Raw genomic sequence first — 10554 nt, 5'->3', positions numbered from 1 at the left:
GGCATTGTAGACTTTCAGAAGGGGGCCATACTAAGAAACGGCGATCTCGTGCGCACAGGAGAAATTACGATGATAAAGTCGTTTTTCCGAGCACTGAAAATTCCACTTTAATTAATTAGAAACTAATAGCAAACGCGATTTAATTAAATTGTTTGAAGAAAAAAAATGAACAAAGCCAGAAAACCTGAGAGAAAATGATCATCAAGGTCGCACCCCTGTACATGTACATTTTCAATGGCCCGCTCACGCTTCTTGCCGCCAAGGCCATTTGTGCGCATGCGTGCACAATTACGAATTTATAAGTGAGAGGTCTATGACCCAGCATCCCGCCTGTGCACAGTGTACAGTACATGTACATGTACGTGCACCGTGATCGCGATCCGATCACGCTCCGATCACGCTATGCCGATCTTCTGCCATTTTGATAAACGCAAACAGCCGGCAGCGCGTATTATTTTTGCCAGAAAATGTCAACTATCATGAAATACTGAAAATTCGGTTGTGCATATCTTATCCTGTATTATTGTAATGTAATTCGGTTGCAGTACAGCATGAATGGTATGATGTGTGTGCATGTACCGTGTTTCTTGGCCAGGCTTCGCGAACGAAGATCATGAAGGTAGAGCCCCCCGGTAGTGGTCCAAGGCGACAGCAAGCACGCTCTCGACTGATTGGGCCGATGCGGGACCCGCAGGTCCGGTTGCAGTGGCAGCAAGTGAAGATCTGGTTGGGGTTTAGTGCTGCTGCATTTCATATACTTAATAATTGTAAATATGCTACAGCAAAGGACACAAACAGACTTCACCCCGCTCCAAAACCATTTGCATTCAATGAAGCGCTTCCTGTTATATTTAGTTCTGCATCTCGCCATTCATTTAAGCTGTTGTTAAGGATTTTTACACTCATGAGGTTCAGAAAACGGTGCACACACCCAGGCTTACCTAACATACCTAGTGTGGACATTCCTTTTTTTTGTGCGGTTAAGAAACTCAGTGAAAATACTCCTTTTTCTTGAACTGGGAACACAATTGTCAGCTGGCTTTTTGTACAAGGTTTCCTTGACTATTCCTCTTCCTTTTACGACACATGACCCCTACCCCAAAATGCCTCGAAACTTCTTTTTGAGAGAAGGGGAAACGTCCTGTGGACATGTGTAGGTCCACAGAACGTCTTCCGTTCCTGCATCATGTTGACGTCTTTTGTTCACAAGTCCACACTCCGTATGTAAGGTTAGCGGACGTAAACTGACGTGTATGCTGTATTACTGGAGTTCAGTTGAGGGCGACATGAATAATTGGCTTTTCCGACTCACCCACGCACGGAAAAGATTTCGCGCGCCATACCCTGTTAGGCTTGCAGCGACGAATGCAATGGCCTAAGAGTAAAAGGTCAGTCGGTTACTAGCTTCCGGAATCCTCGCGCGGTCCGCCTATTTGAAACATGGGGCCGTCCCAATAACGCTCGATAATTTTTGGAAGAATGATTCCTAACTGAAACCACCTCAAGAAATACTCATGTCGGAATTCTCTCTGTCCTCTTCAAGTAATATTTTAAAAGAAAAGTCACCTGGAGATGGGTGAAAACGAATTTTATTAACGACCTTTCACTTCCGGCAGTATCGTTCCCATAGGTCTCCTTCTCAAGTTCATGCACGTTTGTTTTCATTCCTCGTGCTTTAATACGTGGAAACGAGATCGTACAACGCTGCAAAGGTTTACCTACAAGCAGTCGATGGACTCTAGATTCAGTCGAATTGATTATTGCTTTAAGTTTGTTTTGTTATAAATTCTAAAATCCGGCCTTAAAATATTTTTGTCTGCTTTAATTTTGGCTTGTACCGAAAGACTACCATGAAGTATAATGCCGTAACTGTTCATTTGCGTACTAGACCTCCGAATTGCACTGTTCTTCATGTGTGTTAAATTTTCAGAAGTTTTAGGTCGGGTGATTTTTCAGTTTCCAAAAATTGACATGCTAGCAAATATTTTACCAAAGGCCCTACATGTAACTGAACAAAAAATTATTGCAAATTCTGAAGTTTTGGCACGTTATTTTCCCTATCCAAAGGTTCCGGTGCACGCCATCAGGGATGAACTTTCAGGCTCTATTTGCCGAACCGAATTGGCAATAAACGCTGTACTATTGCCGTGCCGAACATTAAAATATGTTTGAAGTTCTGCAGGGCAGTCACACGGGGTATGCAGAACTTTCAGCCTTTCCCTATTCCTTCCTGAAGTCATGTATTACCACACAATATATTAAAAGGTATATAAAATAAGCTCTCAGTTCATTCAAAATTTTAATCTATTGTGTGGTAATACCTAACTTCAGGATGGAATGCTCAAAATCGACATTCCACGGTCGTGTTTATTGGTTTTCCTTGGGATTTGCTCGTCTCCCAGCGCCTAAACAGGGAAGGGCTGATGGCAAATTTATAGTGTGATTGGCTACTATGTGTACGACCTCCGACCTCCTGTTAGCCAAACGTTATTTGAATTTGTTGGTAGCCAATGGTAAGGCCTTGACAGAGGCCGAAGTGTCAGGCTATATCATAAAACATGGCCTTGGTATAAACTCTAAAAACTCCCGGGTCAGATTGACCCAGAATTGGGTCCCATTCGGCGTGACCCTTTTTCGGATCGTGTTTGACCCTCTCTGGGAAGGATCACGCTGAATGGGACCCAATTCTGGGTCAATCTTACCCGGGAGTTTTCAGAATGTACAATCACGGAAATTTATTTTCTTACTAAGTACTTTGATCACGTGTCTTATGGCGATTTTTTTTTCAAATCTTTGGTTTTCTTGATCAATTTTGGTTGAACTAATGAAGTGAAGTGATGATATTTTCAGCAATGAGGATGACAAAGAAAAATATCAAATTGATAACTGCAACACGGAGCGAGCTCGCGCGCCTGGCAAAATTACCCACAGTTCTCTGCGCGTCATTAGCTGTGACCCCAGTGACGTATTTCCGTCACTAACATTTTTACAAGACCATCAGGGGTGCAGACCACTAATTCAAGAGAGAATTTCTGACCAGCTCATTAGCATTAAAAGTGCCCCCCATAGTATCTTTTGAAAAAAGAGATTGTTTGGCCCCCAAAATGGTGAGATTGTGTAAATCGTCGCCAGGATCAACTCCCTGGGTCTTTGAGCTTTCATATGAGGGCAGAAGGGCTGAAAACTACGGTTGAAAAATGGTCCTAAGTGCCCGAGAAAGTTGAGGGTTGCCACTTGAAAAATGGCTGCAATCAGACTTCGGAAAAATCACTTTTTGGGGGGTGATTTTGTTTTGTGGGAATAATTAAAAATGTAATTGGTTAACCCACAAAAAAATTGAAAAGAAATTGAAAGATAAGTGACCAGACAAGAATTTCATTTGTGTTTCAGGGATGTTGGCGTGCATGCTATTGGGCCCTGAACGTTGCTGATTTTACAATGTTTTCAATGGGGCTTGAATTAGTGGACTAGTGGACCCATCAGCCCCTCCCAGCGCCATGTTTGGGCGCTGGGCGACAGGCAAAGCCTTGGAAAAGCCCTTGAAAGTATATTTTGGGAACTCTGCCTCACGGTCCCCTCTCATTCAAAACTGTTTCCCCAAATAATAGGTAAGTCCTGTATGTAAACTGTAAGAGCAGTGCGTTACTGCATGGCGGGGGCACATTTGGGGGGGGGGCACTTGGGCCCTCATTTTCTTGAAGGGGCACTCAATAGGTTCAGTCACAGTTAAAACATTGACGAAGATGCACCATCACTAGATTTTGTTCCTCCTCTAATTTAAGAGCGGGGGGCATACGGTCGGCCCTAGGGGAACAGGCCCCGATCTGGGGGGATGCCCGTGTTCCCCTCAGTTACCCCACTCTTAAAAAGATGTTATCGCCTGGGATAAATATAAAATTGCCGTCACTGCACTGCACCGCGCGTCCCTCTGATATCCACTTACATGTATGTAAAAGTTCCGGTGTGTACAATGTCTCCCCAAGAAACATTGAGTAGGGGACACTGAAAGTGTATGACAGCTGCATATGCTCCATATGAAAACACCGTAAAAGGAGATTAGAATCTATATTTAGCGCATAGCCAGATGTGGAAAAGTAGGGGAAGTAGTTATAAACATTTTGTCGATTATGTTCAATGGTAAATCATTCCGACGGATAAAAGGCGTACAGGCTTGTTAGCTGGAGGCAGTTTTGTCTCCCTTATTAATTCAGGACATTTTGTTAGCAAGGCAGCCCACGCACGGTTTAGTCGTTCGTCATGCAGCTGTGCTGTCACAAGGTCACACCATTTGCACACTTTATTTGGCTAAGTCTGCAGTGACTTTAATTGCCAATGAATGCTTCGTTTTAATACATTTTGTCTGTTTAAGAAACGTACATATCGTGCAAAACAATAAAAGGCAAACAACAAACCCTTTAAAATAAGCCGTACTGTGTAATGAACACCACAAGGTATAGTTAAACTAGAAATTAATACAACAGGCTAAAGCATGCATACTCCAAGGAGTCTAAATTTTTAACGTACCAACCTATAAGAAGTCAGTCTATGGAATGTACAAGTGATTCATGAATGCAGATATGTCTACATGTGCACAAAAGACAATTACCAGAACAAAGTCGGTACTGAATGCAATACATGTATTACCAAAAAATTGCATATGAAATGCAGTTTTTGACATAAACCATTGAGAAATCTCAAATAACCTCCTTCAACTTTTGTTTTGTTTTATTAGCAAACAAGGATCCTTAGCCTAATTGTTTCACCTTAATACAGATTCGGTCTTTTGGTCTACATGCAACAAACTGTTATCAATGAAATTCATATGAACGCAAAACAACAGACAATGTGCTGCCGGGAAACTACGTTGCAGCATATACCGTTTATCAATGCCTTTGTCAAACTATGTCTAATTTCCTCCATGGTCTAAGTATGGTGGATGAGATGTAAATTACATTGATCTAGGACACACATGACAATACTGAACGTGCGTGTAAGCTGATCTCCCTTGGTCATGGCAGTACCAGCGGTGTTACTATGGTGACTGCTGGTACATTCTCTCAGTTACGAAGGCCACGTTATCCAAGCTCAGTAAGCATCTGTCGAAGTCTTATCCCCGACGTATATCAGCATGTTTTCCCCTATTTTGTCACGCAGCGTGAACAAGGCGCGAAGGAGGAAATGATCTGGCAATGGCTGTTCCACCAAACATCCTGAAACGGCCTCTTGGCCAAGCTCAATCGGCCTTGGTATCATTCGAGTCAAGTTTGGCAGCTTACGTAGCAAACGTACGGTTAAATAGTGAAAGTCTTTCTTGTCTTAAGGTATTATAATCACATCGTTATTTTAATGACATCCCAAAAACATTTGGGAATAAAAGCTCGAACAGTCTGGCTCCCTAGGTCTGTGAATCAATTATTCAAACAAATGACTAAATTGTCTAGCAAAGTACATGCAATTCGCTCTTTGGTGTTGATTTTTCATTGTTTTTATCTCATCGATTAATTAATTGGGATTAATTTCTGTCATATCTTTTTGAAAAAATGATAAAAAAGCAAAAGAAAATCCAAATATGTAGGAACTGTTCTCTAAAAATAAGTTGAAACTGCTAGCACAGAATTCGTCACTCCTTGATTTCCCAGCCAATGATTTCTTTTGTTTTCTCTCATTTCCGTCAATCGCGCTTGCAGAATGCTGAGCTGCAGGCGTTGATTCCTCTTTTTTTGGGGGGGGGGTGTTTCATCCATTCATCAAATTGAATTAATTTTTGTCATATTTTATCCCCCCAAAAATGAAAACGAGCAAAAACAAAATCCGCCTATGTAAGTGCTCTCGCATAACAAGCGTCACTTTTTAAATTTACCCGGCTGATCCTTGTTCGAATGTCTGTCCAATTTCTTTTTATGACCGCTGATGAAGTTCCCATTTGTGGGAGATTTGTAACCTTATATTTCTCTCTGGTCCATGCCGGCAGTTTCCAAGTAGCTCTCCCACTCCTCCAGACAATTTGTCTACAATTGTATGACTGCAAGTTTGACCACGGGTTTAGGTAGTTACCATCCAGCCTGCACTATATTATTACCCTCAGAATATTCAGTCTTCAGTCTTCCTTCAGTTTATTCTTCCTCGTTAACTTCATCAGCACCACACTTTCAATGATATTAGTCCTTGTTTCTTAAACACTGTAGATCCTACTACCATTGTGACGGTGTCTTTTCTTCCTCTCTGTTTGACCTTGCGCTTAATTTTTCATCAGATCCGCATGTTACATTTTTGCAAACAAGTAATAATGATTGATGTATTGTATCTTAGAATGGGTTCACAATAATTATTAGAAAAATCAGAATTAGATCAGGAAAAGCTAAAACATTGTTCTGGATGACGTTAATGTTATATATTTCCTGAATACAATGCTGTTTAGTTGCAAAGCTCTTTCTGATTACATTTGATTAAAAAAAGAGGAAAGAGTTTTCTTCCACAACTCACTCTTAATGAAAACACAAAGTTAGAAAAATTCCACACACAAAAAAAAACAACGGAATGAAGGCCTAGTACCTATGGCATGTACTATGCAAGCACGGGCCGGGGGAAGGAAATGAAAGAAAACAGTAAAGGCGCCCTCTATAAACGCCAAGAAGCAAAGGGCGACAGCACACGACGCGTCGCGTCGCGTCGTGCGTCGTGTCGTGCGTCGTGCTTCAGGCGACGTAATAGGCGATGTGATGTACGACACGACGTACCATGCGACGCACGACGCCACGGGCGACGGAAGGGGCGACGTTTAGGCGGGAAAAATGCAACATGGAAAGGACCGACGACGAGGGCGACGGCGCGACGCGTCGTGTGTGTGCAAAAGTAATGGCAAGAAGGCGACGGTGCGACCTGACGGCACGGCGCAAGGGAGCCGTCGTGCCGTCGCGTCGTGTAGTTGCGTCGCCTAGAGGGAGGCTAAAGAGAGAGAGAAATGTTTGTCGTAAATAGTACACCACAAGGGCGTATGTCACAAGTCCTGGGAAAAAAATAATGTTCGAGCATAGGGCCCTAGGGTTACACTCATTGATCTTCATTATGCGGTTCTTAAGTGTGACGTCACTTCAGTTTAAACCACGCCCACTGCACATAGGGTTACATGCATTGAACGCCGTTTATGTGGAACCATGGAACCGGAAGTTAACGCGCAACTTCCGCGATCGTCTAAAGGGAGCCTGCAAATCGTAGCGCGTCTGCCTTTGAAACGAAGTCACTTACGAACCGGATAAAGACTGGATAGGACATTGCGTCCAAAATGCGCCCAGCGTGTGCATGTTTTCAGGAGGGCAAATAACAAGCATTGCGAATTTTGTTGCGTGCACTTTCAAACGGAGATTTCAAAACTGCTGGCTAGGGTTATTGTACTTCAATCGTCAGATTTCGAAGAAAAACTGAATTCTGTCCCCAGAATGGAATAAATTTGGAAAGAATAATGGTTGAGGTGTGCGCAGCAGAGAACTGCCGGAGATCGATGGTAAAATCAAGTTTGGAAGAAGGAGCAGCTTTTGACATGCGAGTCGCACATTCAGAAGGTTTCAGTCAAAGCTCATGTAATGCTCAAAGAAAAGATTTTCAAACGTATCAGTTTCCAATACATTTATTCAGTATACGAATGAATTTCAGTACAGTGTTTCCTGTAGGTCTTTAAAATCAAAATTAAGGCTTTTTGCATATAATTGATAAAGTTTTTCAGTGCTGACTCATTGACACCAGACGAAAAAAGACATGGACAGTTGGACATTATAGTGTAAAACCTTGTGGGTCTTGGTGAAACTTTAATGTTTACACACGCAACAAATTGATTGAACCGACCCAAAGTGACAACATTGCCCGAGCAAGACCGTACACAAGAGGTGTGAAAAATGAAGAAAAAACAAACACAAGAAACAGAAAAAAAACAGGTTATTTTTTTCAGTTTCGAATGGGTTATTTAATAAGAAAATGGTCTGTTACTTCGAGAAATGATATTCTTGCGTTAGAATTTTTTCTCCATAATCAATTTTGACTAAATGCGCACCATACAGCATCGCATTACCCAACTGAAACACAACGTGCCGCCATTGTACGGCCACACACGCACATAACAATGTGCTATGACCTATTCAGTCTTTATAAGGAGATCAATGGTTCCACTACACCAAATACGCGCCCCAAGAAAACGGTGCAAAATCAGATGCTGCGTTTTTTCCACGGGAAATTCAAGACTATGGCCAGAAGATCGTTTCAGTTTTATAGGGGTTAGCCACGTGATTTTTTTTAATCCACCTTTCCCCGAAGAAACCTTCCAAAGAGTAGTAAAATTATGCACTCGGCTCTGAATGTAGCCGCCCGCCTCTATCCAAAATAGGTCCGCAATTTGGGGCTTTTGTGTAAGAAATACCCTGAAGTGGAAACAATGAGCCCCAAATTCGGGATTTATAGAAATGTTTCTATGATCCCTCTTGATCATGGCATGTCTTATTGTAAAAACCCCGTGGGATCATAAAATATTAATGAGCTCTCGCCCAAGAATCCAACAATTGGGTGGAATGCGCCCACAGGGTCTGCAAGATTTGATCATGAAGAATGAAAATTGAACTTAACTCTGTCTCTAAGGGCGCCCCCTATTTCTATCCGTGATGAGGAGACGGCGAGAGCACAATGATGCAAGGGCACGACGGGCCGGCACGACGCGACGGCAAGACGCGACAGTACGACGCGACGATACGACGCGACGTCACGACACTACGGCACGACGCGGCGTACCGACGCTGCGTCACGACGGCACAATGCGACGCCATGACAGCACGACGTAATGCATTATACGTAGCATAAAGTAGCATAAAAGTAATGAGAAAGGAGGCGACGCCACGACGCGACGGCACGACGCGGCAGAGCTGTCGTAGCGTCGCGACTTCGCGCAGTTTTGGCGGCTATAGAACACCGTAGTTTAGGCAGAAAAAAATGCAACAAGGTATGGTGTTCTATTCCCGCCAAATTAGCGTCGTGCCATCGCCCCGACGGCACGACGCGACGGCACGACGCGACGCTACGGCGGCTCCGTCGCGTCGTGCCGTCGCCCACTGCTCAATAAATTTTACACTGCGTTTAGGCCTAATGCATTTCCCTTTTTGTATGTTACCGTCGCGTCGTGGCGTCGTGCCGTTGCGTCGTGCCGTCGCGTCGTGGCGTCGCATCGTACCGTTGCGTCGTGCTGTCGCGTCTTGCCGTCGCGTCGTGCCGTCGATCTGTCGCATCGTGCCGTCGGCCCGTCGCGTCGCGTCTTTTCACCGTCGCGTCGTGTCTTTTTCACCGTCGCGTCGTGCCCTCGCCGCCATACTGATGACGTAATAGAGTTGTGGCGCCCTCTATCAGCTAGCTGCCGTATCCACCTAATTTATTGTACCTCTCAAGGCAAGACAAAGTTCGGGCGAGTAGGCCGGCCTAGATCAACAATGGACGAAATACTACGATCCCTGGGACTAGATGAACACATTATTGGGTTCGAGCAGAATCAAGTATGTGTATGCATGCAGTTCTGAATAGGCTTCGTCTCCACTGTGCTTATAACATTACTGCCACGGGAAATTACTTGGGCTATTGGAATAACATTACAAGGTGTTTTAATTGAAGAGTTGCTTCTTCGTTCATTTACTTCTAAAAACTGCCTCGGAAAAAGGCGTTTGTAAAATATTTGCTAGCATATTATTTCATAGAAACTGAAATTACCTGACCTAACAGAAGAATATCCTTCCCAAAATGGCCGTATCATTTCCGAAAATCTAAAAATTATATGTGAACAGCAGTGCATTGCAGTGGTCTCGTACGCAGATTTTAAGGTAATCTATCAGTAATAGCTAAAATAAAAACAAGTCAAAATATTTTAAAGATCGTTTTTTTATTTATAAGCAATTATCTGCTTTTAAGAAATATTCTAATGTTTAATTTTGCTCACAAAAATTGCGATAAGTGACTCGACTGAATCTAGAACCCATCGACTGCAGGTAGATAAATCTCTGCAACTTGTACAATCTCATTTTCACGTGAGCGCGGGGAGTGGAAAAAACGTGCATGAACAAGGAGACCTATTGGAACGATAAGCCTTATCGCAAATACAGCATGGATGATTTTGCACAATGGTAGAAAGGCATTGTGGGAAGGAAAAAGGAGCAAACATTGCCCCCTTTTTCCTTCCCACGATACTTTTCTACCATTCTTCAAAATCACCCTATGCAGTATTTGCCACAAGGCTTACATTACACCCCTTTCTAGATAACTGTCCAAAATGTTACTAAAGGAAGATAAAAGTACCATTCCAAACTGAGTATTTAATCGGATGTTTTCAGTTTGGAATCATTCTTCAAAATATTATATTAACGTTATTGGACGGCCTTGTGTAAAACCCCCATAGGTTGACCTTGCCAGGGCTCCGGAAGCTCGCTGTGTGACCGTTTACTTTCAGACTCTATAGCTTAGGGCTTATGATATCATCTGTACATCCTCTGTTACGTCTCTAGTGAAGTCTACACAATAAAGGCGAGGCGTGTG

This window comes from Acanthaster planci, linkage group LG15, assembly GCF_054643075.1.
Source record: "Acanthaster planci isolate LZ-2023a linkage group LG15, COTS_SCS, whole genome shotgun sequence".
NCBI lineage: Eukaryota > Metazoa > Echinodermata > Asteroidea > Valvatida > Acanthasteridae > Acanthaster > Acanthaster planci.
Note: the sequence above shows the minus strand (reverse complement) of the source record.